General features: G+C 37.0%; 1 protein-coding gene across 7 annotated transcripts in view; it reads right to left on the reverse strand.

Annotated features, from left to right (window-relative positions):
* Positions 1-14,489, reverse strand: part of LOC144249027 (uncharacterized) — a 125,934-nt gene that overhangs the window by 58,199 nt on the left and 53,246 nt on the right. Inside the window, exons 2-3 of one of the 7 annotated variants that reach the window (XR_013342205.1) lie at positions 6,143-6,238; positions 5,067-5,136 (exon numbers count right to left, since the gene is read on the reverse strand). The exons of 5 other annotated variants lie outside the window; for them this stretch is intronic. The gene's annotated coding sequence lies outside the window, so the exon portion shown is untranslated. The remainder of the gene's footprint in view (positions 1-5,066; positions 5,137-6,142; positions 6,239-14,489) is intronic. One more of the 7 variants, XR_013342206.1, reaches the window with a different exon arrangement.

Below are 14,489 nucleotides of genomic sequence, written 5' to 3' on the forward strand. Positions count from 1 at the left end.
CTCCCCTAGCATGTGTGATGCACTGGGTTCAATCCTCAGCACTACATTAAAAAAAAAATAAAACAAAGGTATTGTCTGTTATAGTTTAGATGTGGTGTCCCCCAAAAGCTCACATGTGAGACAATGCAAGTTTTGAAGGAGAAATGATTGGGTCATAGCCTTAACCTAAGCAGTGAATAAATCCCTGATGGGATTAACTGAGTGGTAACTAGAGATAGGTGAGTTGTGGCTGGAAAAAGTAGTTCATTGAGAGTGTGGCTATGGGATATATATTTTGTATCTGGAGAGTGGCGTCTCTCTCTGCTTCTGATCATGATGTGAACTGCTTCCCTTAGCCACACTCTCCCGCCATGATGTTCAGCCTCCTTGAGGCCCAAGGAATGGAGCTGGCCTTCTATGGACTAAGACCTCTGAAACCATGAGCCCTCAAATAAACTTTCCTCCTCTACAGTTGTTCTAGTAAGATCTTTTAGTCACGGTGGTGAAAAAGCTGTCTAAAACAGTGTCCATCTACAACTAAAAATATATTTTAAAAAATGAGAGGTGTGCAGTTGGCAGTAAAAAAAAGCACAAGCTACATCAAGGTAGGAAGACCCTGACACTAGTTAATGAGAAGAGGGGATGATACATGCTTCTGACTCGAGAAAACTTCCTGTATCAGTTTCCACATTAATCAAAGACAATGTCATAAAATCAATTTAAGACAAGAACACTCAATACAACAACTTTCTGGTCTTTCTCTGGTAGTGCAGGAAAAGGGCCAAGTAAGTACATTGGAGGGGGTGGTTACAGGAATTTAGAGTACTATGAAGCAAATTACAGCCTTCTCTTTGATTAATGTGAAAACTTGTACAGAGCAGACTCATTCTTGCCAGCGTCATTAGAGTTCTTTGCTAAAACAACCCTAAAAGGGTTCCACAAACTGAATGAAGGGTTCCTTTTCACAAGGACTACTGATTCCCAGGTGGATATCAAGACAAGTCAGGCAGAAACATTCTTATTAAAGTCTTCATATAAAATTGAAGTTGGAATAAAGAAATAATAATGACTGATTACTGAGAGATGCTAAATTATACCCAATAATGAGAGCTATACTTCTCCTTTACTACTCACCAAGAGTTGTTCAAAGCACTTTATGTATACATTAATTCTTTTAACCCTCACAACAACCCAGCATCCTTGCTAGTATTCTCATTTTGTAGATGCTGAAATGGAAACAGATTAAAGGACTTATTTGAAGTTGCACCATTCCATATTTCAGAATCTGTAGTTATTACTCCTGGGATAGAGACAGGGTCTTGTCTGTAGTTATTACTCATGGGATACAGACAGGGTCTTGCAGGGTTGCCCAGGCTGGCCTTGAACTCCTGGACTTACTCCATCCTCCTGCCTCAGCTTCTGAGTAGCTGGCACTGTAGGCATGCACTATTGCACCTGGCTCCAGAACCTTTTTATCCACTGTATGCTAATACTATCTAGGCAGTCATTTCATCTAAAAAATGTGTTTGTGTTCCATAAAAATTCTCTTCCTCATGGGTTAATATTGGCTAGTGCAGCATTTTTCACTAGGGAGGATACTTTAGGGAGGATATTTTAAGCTGTATTTAGTTGTTTGGGACATATTCATAAGCTATCACTATCACTTGCTGGCAATATGTGGAAAAAACTTCACCTCTTGAAAACCAGAAGGAAACCCATTAAATGAAAATGCTGCAGAACTATAGCAAAAATGTGATAGCAAATATAACAGTGTTTGGAAAATGTTAATGTCCAGGACTGCTTCAGCTCCTAGATAATCTACTCTGAGGCCTCCAAGAAGACTAACTAAAAATCAGAGGTTTATTTCTTCCTAATTTTAAATGTTTTAAACATTATCTGCTCTCTAAATATGAATAATAAAATCTTAAAAAAACAAAAATGGAATTCCTCTTCCAACACTGATGATGCATTTGACTAGATCCTTCAAGTTTCCCCTAAGATTAACCATGAGACATGAATGAATGGCTTTGATGCAGGATGTGGTCCATGACCTTGGAAGAGACTGAGGCCAAATAAATCTGATTGTATCTTATTATTGTCTTTATTAGAGAGATAAGACATATACTGAGAAATGATCTCCTTGTACTCAAGGATTAAATCTAACACTTCTTTTATGTACCCATATAGTACAAAGCTCTTACTAAATGTTTTCTAACTAAGGATGAACTTTCTTTTCATAAAGACCTTACTTAATCTGTTTCATCAAGGACAAACATCCTTTTTGTGTTTCTGTATCTATGCCATCAGAATTAAGGTCTACAAAAAATAAGATAATGAAACTCAGATTATGAATTCAAAATTAATTCAAGTTCTTATTGATTTGGATATAGGAAAAAATCCATCTCCTAAAACTGATTTCAAATTATTTAATAGTGAAAGCACTCTGCAACTGGCAAAGCACCACAAATGTCATATGGTATTTTTGATTTGAGTCATATAAGCAATGCCATAATAATTATACAGAGCTGGCAGTTTAATCACATTTTAAAAAATAAAATATTTGTTAAATTTTACAACACTATTCCAGAGATACTCCTGGAAGAGGGGCAATTACCAAAGAGATTATCTTATTTTCCAAATTCATGGCTGGGAAGGAAAGCTAAATGTCAATAAAACTTTCCCCAAAATTACAAAAAAATAAAATAAAATAAAGACATTCCCAGGTGAGTGATGTAACCGGATCAGAGTTACTTTTTTAAATGTGTTTAAACAAGCCTAGGTTTTAGCCTTACTTCTTTGTGGAGATCACAGCTTGCATAGGTTGAACAGAAAAGAGCTCCACTCTAGAAGTCCAGTACTATGTTATGTCAATTGCCTTGATTCTCTCCTTTTTTTATACTCCTTGGTAATAACCTTACCTATCAGAGGATTATGGAAAAATGTACCAATGGGTGGGATGTAAAAGTACCACACCACTTTTCATTTGTCTGCTGTGGTTTACCTGCCCTGGTACTCAGGAGAAAAATAAAAATAGGTTGCTGTCCAAAGTATTTTAAACACAGGTGTCTCTCTTCTCCTCTCACAGAACCATCCACATGCTCATAGCTGTAGCCTTTACAAGAAGAAGACAGACAAACAGGTCTTAACTCTTTTCAAGGACTCTTCAAGAAATAAAAAAAAAAAAAACAAGTCATTCCTAAACCAAATGCCTATATTTTTCTTTCCATATTCAGGCATGCTCCTACTTTAAATAAAGCCCAGGGGAAAGACCTAAATTTAGGGAGACAATTCATCACTTTACAAAAAATTTCACCGTAGCACGCTAGCCTCAGTTTTTAAAACACATGAGCCAAAGTTTTTGGGATTTACAGAGTTAATATTTGGTTGTGACTGTTCCCAGGCAACTGTAAATATCCACACTCTATGGCAGTTTGTATTTGCTGAGACACAGTTTTTACTTAGGCAAGCCATAAATCAAGCCCTTGGGAGCCTGCCTGAAGACCCAGCATCTGCTTTTCAATAAAGCTTTAGGGCTTTCCACCTATCACCACCTATCAGGAAGGAAAAATATAAACTCAAGTCATGTTTTGGCACTGGAGAGTCCAATCAATGGCATAAGTGTCCAGGTTATTGCAGTACCTGGGGGGCATCAAGTGGATCTGAGAGTCCACTATGAACTAAATTTTAAAGCTGTTAGTTCCACAGCTTCTACTCTCCCACAGGCTCAAAAACCAACTATTGTTTAAGCTTTCCCCCATTGTCCCACATCAATTTTATTATATATTAAACAGAGTTCTCAAGTAATTGCCCATAGAAATAATTGATCTTACCTTCCCCCTTCTTGATTTGTGGGATCTCTATACTATCAATATTTATTTTCTTGCTAATGCTGAATAAGTACACAACTGTTGAGCTGTTGCAAGAAACTGAAAGCTTTTGTCACGGAAACTCGACTTATCATACATTTTTGAAGACACTCAACATTTTCCCAACATTTGCTCTAGTACCCATTATTTACATCACCTGATGAGAATGTGGGTGTTTATTTCTGCCCATGCATCTCTACCCTGCTGTCAATCCTTGCTTCACACAGCACTGTCCACTCTCCTCAAATTTTTCACCTTCTTTTGATACCCTTTTTCCTCTGCAACATTCCCACAACCCTTATTATTCTTCATAGACCTATATAATCATTAAATCTAAAAAAAGGTTTAGATAATGTAGTGGCCAAGGGGAGTCATATTTGTAACACATATAGTCTTGAGCAATATCCAAAATCTGGGTCATTTGGGAGAAAAGTAAAACCCGATGGCCCCTGACAATAAGAAGAAAAGGAGAAATTGCCAACTCTAGTAGTATTTAGGGTGAGTTACCCTCAGGCAAAATTTACCAAAGAATACAATTTTATAAATAAGTGAAATGCTAAAGTAGAAATATAAATGTCGTAAAACTTTCTCAGAAATTCTAAATACTTTATTACAAGAATACAAATTGCCTCCACACGTAGCTGTATCCTACAGAGCAGTAGTTTTAAAGCTACAGTGGAGATATTCTCAGGGCACCTGTCAATTCACCAGGGAGTATGGAAGCCCTAGAGTAACAAAGGAGACTCTTTCTGGAATATCACTTCATTCAATGAAAATATAGACTTTCACTTTAATAGTAAAATAAATATACATGTGTAGAGTAAAGGGCAAGAATCAAATACGTGTGCACTCCCTCCCCAAGATCCTAAAGAGCTATGGTAGGCTATTTACTGCAATTCCCTACTTGGGAATATAAGCATTATCATCTAGAAAAGTCTGAGAAGCATCACTGTAGAAGAGCAATCCCCCATGGTACATGAGAAAACTTACATTTAGAGAGGGAAGAAAGGAAAGAAAAATTCAAAATAATGCAGTGAGAACAAAGTCAAAGTGACAGCCCTTTGTTATCAGACATTGTTTTAAATTTGCCTAAATAAAGAGGTACAATGCTGTCAAAACAATATTCTTTTTAAGAAACGAATTTAATTTAAGGTTGCCACAAGAGTAAGATCAAGAGTTAGGGATGGGCTGGGGATGTGGCTCAAGTGGTGGCGCGCTCACCTGGCATGCGTGCGGCCCGGGTTCGATCCTCAGCACCACATACCAACAAAGATGTTGTGTCCGCCGAGACCTAAAAAGTAAATATTAAAAATTCTCTCTCTCTCTCTCTCTCTCTCTCTCTCTCTCTCTCTCTCTCTCTCTCTCCCTCCTCTCTCACTCTCTCTTTAAAAAAAAAAAAAGAGTTAGGGAGAATATCTTCCAGACTCTAGCCCCAAATTGTTGGAAATAGCATTGAGCTTGAAGGTGAGTACCTCAAATTTTATCTCTCTACTATTTGCTGGCTATATGACATTGGACATGACCTTTCTAGGTCTGTGACAAGAAAAATTTGGATGGAAGGTATTTATATGTTCTTCTTCACCTCCAAAGTAGTTATGGTAGACATGTCAAAGGTAATAAAATACAGTAAGACATGAAATTATTTAATTTGCAAAAGACTGGGCAATTTTTCCCAGTTTTAGGTTAGTTCAGGCCATACCTGGGATAGTCATCCTAAAGGGACAATTTTGAAATTCTTGAGTATCTGGTCTTTTCCTAGATTCCCCCTTTCCTGTGGTGATGAAGATGTACATGCTGCATACCAGGCTGTTTAACCTGGTCTTCTGATAACCAACTCACATTTCTGGGAAAAAGTACCCCAAGTTCCCCTTAAGTTTAAATCAAACCCCACAGGTTAACAAGAACCTACTATGTGTCAATTCAACACAAGGTACCAGAAGGCAATTGTAAAAGAAATGCTCAGTGTTGACGCATCCTTGTGGATGTAAACAATATAGATGGATTGATGAGGTGAACATACACTAATCAACCAGGTAGTAGATTAAGGTAGGGTTTGCCAAGCCCTGAAGCAAGATCATAAACGCTGTAGGAATTCAGGAAAGAAAGGATAATGGTGAAGGAGTCGGGTTTGATAAGATGGAATGGGGTAGGTGTATACTTGCAGAGAAAGTAGACCCTGAATTACAGTCTTGTAAAAAAGAAAAATTGAATCAGCCTCAAGAAATCACTAAGTTCCTCATTATTCAGGTTTGAACCAGTCACTCCCTCAGAGCAGTGAATGTAAGCCTCTTACCTACCTGGAATGCAGGAATGCCAGTAGCTTATATAGCAGATGAAGTTTCCCACTAGCCTCAATCAGGTGGTCTCCAACTTCAAAGGTTCTAGCTCAACATCTGGAAAAGAAAGAGCCCAATCCTGATCATGTTCCCTGAGTCAGGGCAAACTTCTTGAGTAGAAAAGCCAATAGCTAGGCAATAATAGCGAAAGGGCCCAAGCTCTTTCTAATGCATTATGTCCCTCAGTCTCATCTATTTGAGGCATTTTATACTTATTTGCTTGCATGACTATCTCAGTGCTGCTTAACACCATTTGCACAGCTTGGCACATCCCAAAAGCCTAATAAATACTTATCTGAGAAACAAAACCACTCTTTAGAAAACTGAGGCAAAGGGAGATTCCAAAGGTTAAGAAAATAAAAAAATGAAATCCTAAGACTCTCCCTCTAGATAAGAAAACAAGAAGTAGGTGTGTATAAAAGTGATTCTCAAGGTATAAGGTGGCAGTCAGAATATTCTAGAAGATTTCCTTCAAAATATATATTCCTAATACCCCATCTCCCTTAAAAAGAAAAAAAAAATTCTAATGTGCATCCGATTAAAGTTCTGTTAAACTTTTAATTCGTAGTGCTACTTGGCAAAGACTCCTTAAAACAAGTATAGCAAACCTTTTGCATTCTTTCTATATTAGAGACTCCCTTGCCAGAGAATTGCCCATCAGAGTGTATAAAAAAAGACCAATTTGAATGAAAATGAAAATACATTAAATTTATAGGCGGGAATGAAAGCAGTGCTTAGAAGGACATGTACAGAAGAAGTCACTGAGATGAAGGGGAAGCAGCTACTATGCCAAGTTCACTGAGAAGGAGCATTTAGGCAGGAGGAAAAGCAGGAAAAAATGCCACCCCAGAAGCTGAGTGAAGAGTAGTTCAAGGAAGAAGTGATCTACTGTGTCAAGGGTTTCTGAGAGGTTAACTGAATTGTGAATTGACAATCACTGGACATCACAGAGATATATGGTGAACTTGGCATAGCAGCAGAGTAGGTTCAAGACAAAAGGAAATCTAATCATGAAGAAAGGGTCAGATGAATCCAAATTATGACACATTCTGTAAAATTACCAGTTTTATTCTCCATAACTGTCAATATCATGAAAGACAGAAAAGCTCCCTACTCTCCAAGAAAGCTTAAAAACATTTCTAGGTTGTAGAAAAATAGAGTCATGGCAAATGCAATGCAGAATCTATGACTGGATTTTGATGAAGAGAAAAACAAAAGCATAGCCATAAAGGATATTACAGGGAAATCTGAAGAAATCTGAGTATGAATAACATTAGATACTATTAATATAGAGAAAATGAGAATAAGCAAGATAGACAACAGTAAATACAGGTAGTTCTTTTGAAGAATTCTGCTATGATTTTGGTTACAGAACTACTAATTAAAAAATAAAGTGGCAAAAAAGAAAATTGCCTCACCATCAAACAATCATGGGTGATCCATACACTGTGATAGTGGAGCAAATGTGACTCCATTTTGTTTTATGACTTTATCCTGTAAAACAACCATGCCAAGTAGAAGAGTCATGACTGGGGCAAGATGTTCTTTTCCTTTTGCTATAGAAATCTTTAAGAACACAAAACTACCTAATGGAGTATTGTTTCTGTAACTAGGGTAACGGGGCTCTGTTTCTGTACCTGGGGTGACTGGGCTAACTATGATTGGTTAGGGTTCCTGCCCCTTGACTGCATTCTCCCGCTTCTGTAACCTGGCTTTCTTGCATTGGCTAGAGCCCCTGAACATCCCTTTTGCAGTTTTCAGGCTTATAAGGAATGCCCTTGCAATTGTTCGGGGCTGATCAGGGGAACAGCTTTATGTTCTGGTAAGCCACCACTGGTGTGCTTCAATATAGGCTTGATTCAATTATATGTGAGTGATCTGGAAGTCAGTTTATGAAACCCAGGGATGTTGCTTTAACTATAACACACTTTCAAAGCTGGAATAAGATATTTTGAAGTTTAACTTTTTTTGCCATTTCATTTTCAAATGTATCTGAAATTTTGAAGCGGGAAAATGGACTAACAAATAGAAAACTAAAACAGAAAATAAACACAACTCTTCATCAATAACTTTACCCATTTCATAGTATATTCCTCAAATTTATACTAACCTCCCAAATGGCAGTCAGCTGCACTGAGAATTAAAAACATATTCATATGGAATTTTCTTACCCATCACTTTGTTTTGAGAAGGAAGTCTATAAATTGAACTTAGGAGTGCTTTGTTATAATGATTGAAAATTTCTAAAATTTCCTTGTTTAAGTGCTATTGTGGATTTAAGAGGGGGCAAAAAGCAAATAGAGGACAAAAGGCATGAGTGGGAACAAAAAGTATTTATTCCATTGCAGGCAATAAGAAAAACTAGGCAAAAGGAAAAAGGGAAATTTCATCATGCAACAGCCAAGTCTGAACTGCACTTAACACTGCCACTGTCTCACTGTAGCTGACCTGAGTATCATTCAGAATACAAAATTCTATCTTATATTCTTGCTATACAAAGTAAGTGTAATTATATTTCCCTGCACAAAAATCATATCGTCATTTAGTTTCTCTTTGGACCAAGTGCCCCCTGATTATCTAGGTCTTTCATCAAATACTAGTCTCAGGCCATTGTCCTTTCCTGGAAATAAGCATTCCTGGAAGTGATGCAACTTAACAAACAACACATGGATTGTTCACGTGCTTGCTTAATGGAACCCATCTGAATTTGCCATTCATGCTGTATTGTTCCTAAAGAAAAAGTGGACAAACACCATGACCCTGAATGCTGCCTTTTTATTCCCCAAACCTATCAAAAATAAGGAAACAATGAGAACAAGCCTAGGCTGGAAAGTCCAGATACATATTACCTTGAAGGACACTGGCTTTCTCTATGCACACTGGGAACTGGGCAAGTTAGTGTTAGCTGTATAAAGATACTTGCTTTCAAGTATGCTATGACAGTTGTTCCTTAGGATGCTGTTCATACAAGCAAATTAATGCTGATGTCACTGCTTCTTCATCTAACATAAGACCCCTCCCTGAATGGAGATGAGCAGAAAACTGAGGGCATTATGGAAAGGATATATGTCACTTGTTTGGCCAGTGCCAGTAGGGAAAATACTACAAGGAACAGAGGAACTACTTGGAGAAGCACCTTAAGGGACACAGATGCTATCTGTTCAATCTGTTGCCACAGAACTCTTCCTGGAGCTGTCACTGACCTGTTAGAAGCTTTCCCCAATAAATCATGTCTCTCATGCTGTCTCCAGCACCTTCTTTGGCCTTTCCACAACCTAGCACAACTGGGCTATGGAGTGACATACGCTAAAGGACAAAATGAATACAGGACTAAACTGGGCTTCAATAGAGATGCCGAGGTAAGAATGAAAATGATGCTACATAAAGGGTGGTTTTTAAAAAAAATATTTATTTATTTTTTAGGTGTAGATGGACACAACACAATGCCTTTATTTTTATGTGGTGCTGAGGATCGAACCTGGGTCCCGCCCGTGCTAGGGGAGTGCTCTACTGCTGAGCCACAATCCTAGCCCCCATAAAGGGTGATAAAGGGTGTTTAACACTGTACAAGGATGGCAAGATACTTGATAAATATTTTGGGTATAAAATATTTATGAGTAGATCTCTCTCTCTCTCTCTCTCTATATATATATATATATATATATACATACATACATATACATATATATTCATGTATATATTTACACACACACACACACACACAATAGGTCAAAAGTCAAAGAGTGGATAGACTTTCCTGTGCACCAAGAAGGACACAGCAGGTGCCACACAAGCGCCAGGAGGTGCATGCTGAGAGGACATCTGCTGGGAGCTGCTGCTGTGGGTCAGCCTCAAGGTTAGTCTGGGAATTCGTGGGTAGAATGGCTCCTCTGTTCTCAGGAATAGAGCTCAATTCTGTTGACTCTAGTGATAAATTGGGTTCGATCTTGGAATCCCCTGACCTGTTCCCTGTTAGTTTTAGGCCAAGTGAAAGCATATGAACATTAGTGAATTGAAATCACCAAAGACCTTATGCTGCCAAGGATATTTCAAGAAAACTATGGGGAGTAAATTGAACCAATGTGTTAACTTAAGGATGACTCAACATCAGTTTTGAGTGATTTATGATGTAGTATATCACTAATACTAAAATTATAATAATAACAGAATTACTGCATTTATTTATGTAGTTCTAGTTGCTACCTTACGGAGTTTACACATATTTTCTTATTAAACACAACAATTTTATTAATAGGTCTTATTTATTGTAATGTGGAATTTGAATCACCAAAACAGGGAACAGAAACTATTGTTTTCCTAAGTAATGTTATCAGAATATTATTTCCACATAAGTTAATCCTGGTGCTTCAATTTTATTTTTTATTTTTTTATTAGTTACGCATGACAATACAATGATCTTGACATATCATACATTTCCCCATCAAATGGGGTATAATTTCTCATATTTCCAAGTGTACAGGTTGCAGAATCACATTGGTTATATGGCCACGTATATACATACAGCAATACTACTGTCTATTTTATTCTGCTGCCCTTCCTATCCCCCTTGCCCCTTCCCTCCCCTCTCATCACCTCTCTACCCAATCTAATGTGACACATTTCTCTCTTTTCCCCCCCCCTTTGTATTTTGTATAACGATGAGGGTCTTCTTCCATCTTCCGTGCAATTCCCCTTCTCCCTCCCATTCCCTCCCACCTCTCTTCCCTATTTAGTAGTAATCTTCAAATGCTCTTCCTCCCTACCCCATTTTGAGTCACCTCTTATATCAGAGAAGACATTCGGCATTTGTTTTTTAGGGATTGGCTAACTTCATTTAGCATAATCTGCTCTAATGCCATCCAATTCCCTGCAAATGCCATGATCTTGTTATTTTTAGTGCTGCTTAATATTCCATTGTGTATAAATGCCACATTTTTTTGTCCATTCATCTATTGAAGGGCATCTAGGTTGGCCTCACAGTTTAGCTATTGTGAATTGTGCTGCTATAAACATTGATGTGGCTGTGTCCCTATAGTATGCTCTTTTTAGGTCTTTTGGGTATAGTCTGAGAAGGGGAGTAACTGGGTCAAATGGTGGTCCCATTCCCAGCTTTCCAAGGAATCTCCATACTGCTTTCCAAATTGGCTGCACCAATTTGCAGTCCCACCAGCAATGTACAAGTGTACCTTTCTCCCCGCATCCTCACCAGCACTTGTTGGTGTTTGACTTCATAATGGCTGCCATTCTTACTGGAATGAGATGGTATCTTAGAATAGTTGTAATTTGCATTTCTCTGATTGCTAGAGATGGTGAGCATTTTTTCGTGTATTTGTAGATTTATTGTATGTCCTCCTCTGAGAAGTGTCTGTTCAGGTCCTTGGCCTATTTGATTAGGTTATTTATTTTTTTATTGTTTAACTTTTTGAGTTCTTTGTATACTCTAGAGTTCTATCTGAAGTGTGAGGGGTAAAAATTTGTTCCCAGGATGTAGGCTCCCTATTTACCTCACAAATTATTTCTCTTGCTGAGAAAAAAAAAATATTTAGTTTGAATTCGTCCCATTTGTTGATTCTTGGTTTTAACTCTTGTGCTATAGGTGTACTATTAAGGAATATGGGGCCCAACCCCATGTGATGAAGATTAGGACCAACATTTTCTTCTATTAGATGCAGAGTCTCTGGTTTGATTCCTAGCTCCTTGGTCTATCTTGAGTTAACTTTTGTACATGGTGAGAGAAAGGGATTCAATTTCATTTTGTTGCATATGGATTTCCGGTTCTCCTAGCACCATTTGTTGAAGATGCTCTCCTTTCTCCAATGCATACTTTTAGCACCTTTGTCTAATATAAGGTAGTTGTAATTTTGTGGATTGTCTCTGTGACCTCTATTCTGTACCATTGGTCTACCCACCTGTTTTAGTGCCAGTACCATGCTGTTTTTGATACTATTACTCTGTAGTATAGTTTAAAATCTGGTATTGCTATACCACCTGTTTCACTCTTCCTGCTTAGAACTGCTTTAGCTATTCTGGTTCTCTTATTTTTGCAGATGAATTTAATGATTGCTTTTTCTATTTCTGCAAGGAATGCCCTTGAGATTTTGAATGGAATTGCACTGACCCTGTAAAGTGCTTTTGGTAATATGGCCATTTTAATGATATTAATTCTGTCTATCCATGAGCAAGGTATATCTTTCCATCTTCTAAGTTCTTCTTCTATTTCTCTCTTTAGGGTTCTATAGTTTTCGTTGTATAGATCTTTCACCTCTTTTGTTAGGTTGATTTCCAAGTATTTTATTCTATTATTTGAGGATATTGTAAATGGGGTAGTTGTCCTCATTTCCATTTCAAAAGATTTGACACTGATATACAGGAATGCCTTTGATTTATGCATGTTAACTTTATATCCTGCCACTTTGCTGAATTCATTTACTAGTTCTAGAAATTTCTTGGTAGCACCCTTTGAGTCTACTAGGTATAGGATCATGTCATCAGCAAAAGTGCTAATTTAAGTTTTTATTTTCCTATATTTATGCCTTTAATTTCTTTCATCTGTCTAATTGCTCTGGCCAGTGTTTCAAGAACTATGTTGAATAGAAGTGGTGAGAGAGAGCATTCCTGTCTTGTTCCAGATTTTAGAGGGAATGCCTTCAATTTTTCTCTGTTTAGAATAAAGCTGGCCTGAGGCTTAGCATAAATCGCTTTTACAATATTGAGGTATGTTCCTGTTATCCCTAGTTTTTCCAGTGTTTTGAACATAAAGGGATGCTGTATTTTGTCAAATGTTTTTTCTGCGTCTATCAAGATGATCATATGGTTCTTATCTTTAAGTCTTTTGATGTGGTGAATTACATTCATTGATTTCCATATATTGAACCAGCCTTGCATTCCAGGGATGAATCCTACTTGATCATGGTGCACAATCTTTTTGATTTATTTTTTATCTGATTTGCCAGAATTTTATTGAGGATTTTTGTATCTATGTTCAATAGAGATATTGGTCTGTAGTTTTCTTTCTTTGAAATGTCTTTGTCTGGTTTTGGAATCAGGGTGATGTTGGCCTCATAGAATGAATTTGGAAGTACTCCCTCTTTTTCTATTTCCTGAAATACCTTGAAGAGTATTGGTATTATTTCTTTTTAAAGGTTTTGTAAAACTCTGCTGTGTATCCATCCAGTCCTGGGCTTTTCTTGGTTGGTAGTATTTTGATGGCTTTTTCCATTTCCTCACTTGATATTGGTCTGTTTAAGTTGTGTATATCCTCCTGACTCAATCTGGGCAGATCATATGACTTAAGAAATTTATTGATGCCTTCACTATCTTCTATTTTATTGGAGTATAAGGTTTCAAAATAATTTCTAATTATCTTCTGTATTTCTGTAGTGTCTGTTGTGATATTGTCTTTTTCTCTTCGTTAGCATGGCTAAAGGTCTGTCAATCTTATTTATTTTTTCAAAGAACCAACTTTTAGTGTTGTCAATTTTTTCAATTGTTTCTTTGATTTCATTGATTTCAGCTCTGATTTTAACTATTTCTTGCCTTCTACTGCATTTGCTGTTGTTTTGCTCTTATATTTCTAGGGCTTTGAGATGAAGTTTTAGATTATTTATTTGTTTGTTTTTTCTTTTTTGAGGAATGAACTTCAAGCAATGAATTTTCCTCTTAGTACTGCTTTCATAGTGTCCCATAGATTCCGATGTGTTCTGTGTTTTCATTTATCTCTTAAGAATTTTTTAATTTCCTCCTTGATGTCTTCTGTAACTCATTGTTCATTCAGTAGCATATTGTTCATTCTCCAAGTGATGTAGGAGTTTTTCTTCCTTGTTTTATTGTTGATTTACAGTTTCATTCCATTATGGTCAGATAAAATGCATGGTATTATTTCTACTCCTTTATATTTTCTAAGAGTTGCCCTATGGAATAATATATGGTTGATTTTTGAGAAGGATCCATGTGCTGCTGAGAAAAAAGTATATCCACTTGATGATGGTTGATATATTCTATATATGTCAGTTAAGTCTAGGTTATTAATTGTGTTATTGAGTTCTATAGTTTCTTTATTCAACTTTTGTTTGGAAGATCTGTCCAGTGGTGAGAGAGGTGTGTTGAAGTCAACCATAATTATTGTGTTGTGGTCTATCTGTCTCTTGAACTTGAGGCGTTTGTTTTATGAATGTTGCAGCACCATTATTTGGGAAATATATATTGATGATTGTTATGTCTTGTTGGTGAATGGTTCCCTTTAACAGTATATAGTGTCTTTCTTTATCCCTTTTGATTAACTTTAGCTTGAAGTCAATTTTATTTGATA

This window comes from Urocitellus parryii, chromosome 11 (assembly GCF_045843805.1).
Source record: "Urocitellus parryii isolate mUroPar1 chromosome 11, mUroPar1.hap1, whole genome shotgun sequence".
Classification (NCBI taxonomy): Eukaryota; Metazoa; Chordata; class Mammalia; order Rodentia; family Sciuridae; genus Urocitellus; species Urocitellus parryii.